This window comes from Arachis stenosperma, chromosome 2, assembly GCF_014773155.1.
Source record: "Arachis stenosperma cultivar V10309 chromosome 2, arast.V10309.gnm1.PFL2, whole genome shotgun sequence".
Taxonomy (NCBI): Eukaryota; Viridiplantae; Streptophyta; class Magnoliopsida; order Fabales; family Fabaceae; genus Arachis; species Arachis stenosperma.
In genome coordinates this window covers 80,436,156-80,437,237 of record NC_080378.1, presented here as the reverse complement: position 1 = coordinate 80,437,237, position 1,082 = coordinate 80,436,156, and the positions used below count along the sequence as shown (strand labels likewise).

The 1,082-nt window shown below is 40.5% G+C and overlaps 1 non-coding gene across 1 annotated transcript; it reads left to right on the top strand.

Annotated features, from left to right (window-relative positions):
- The first annotated feature begins 640 nt into the window (after positions 1 to 640).
- LOC130964451 (small nucleolar RNA R71) lies at positions 641 to 748 on the top strand. The gene has a single exon (XR_009080545.1). It is a non-coding gene; the product is annotated as a small nucleolar RNA R71 (small nucleolar RNA).
- The last annotated feature ends 334 nt before the right edge of the window (positions 749 to 1,082 follow it).

The window sequence follows — 1,082 nt, the reverse complement described above, 5'->3', positions numbered from 1 at the left end:
CCTTGTTTCATTCATGAAACTTTGAGTGGTTTTGATTAGATCAGAGACCATTGTTACTAAGTCAGAAGTATTCTGCTTAGAACTCTCTGTCTGTTGCTGAGAAGATGATGGAAAAGGCTTGCCATTGCTAAACCTGTTTCTTCCACCATTATTGTTATTGAAACCTTGTTGAGGTCTCTCTTGATTCTTCCATGAGAAATTTGGGTGATTTCTCCATGAAGAATTATAGGTGTTTCCATAGGGTTCTCCTAGGTAATTCACCTCTTCCATTGAAGGGTTCTCAGGATCATAAGCTTCTTCCTCAGATGAAGCTTCCTTAGTACTGCCAAGTGCATTTTGCATTCTAGACAGACTTTGAGAAATTAAATTGACTTGTTGAGTCAATATCTTGTTCTGAGCCAATATGGCATTCAGAGTGTCAATCTCAAGAACTCCTTTCTTCTGACTAGTCCCATTGTTCACAGGATTCCTTTCAGAAGTGTACATAAATTGGTTATTTGCAACCATTTCAATTAGCTCTTGAGCCTCTGCAGGCGTCTTCTTCAAATGAAGAGATCCTCCAGCAGAGCTATCCAAAGACATCTTGGATATATAGTTCAGAGAGACCATCATAGAAGATACCTATGATGCTCCATTCAGAAAGCATGTCTGAGGGACATCTTCTGATTAATTGTTTGTATCTTTCCCAAGCTTCATAGAGGGATTCTCCATCCTTCTGTCTGAAGGTTTGGACTTCCACTCTAAGCTTACTCCATTTTTGAGGTGGAAAGAACTTTGCCAAGAAGGCATTGACTAGCTTTTCCCAAGAGTCCAGGCTATCCTTAGGTTGTGAGTCCAACCATATTCTAGCTCTGTCTCTTACTGCAAAAGGGAATAGCATCAGTCTATAGACCTCAGGGTCAACCCCATTAGTCTTGACTGTGTCACAGATTTGCAAGAACTCAGCTAAAAACTGATGAGGATCTTCCATTGGAAGTCCATGGAACTTGCAATTCTGTTGCATTAGAGAAACTAATTGAGGCTTAAGCTCAAAGTTGTTTGCTCCAATGGCAGGGATAGAGATGCTTCTCCCATAGAAGTTG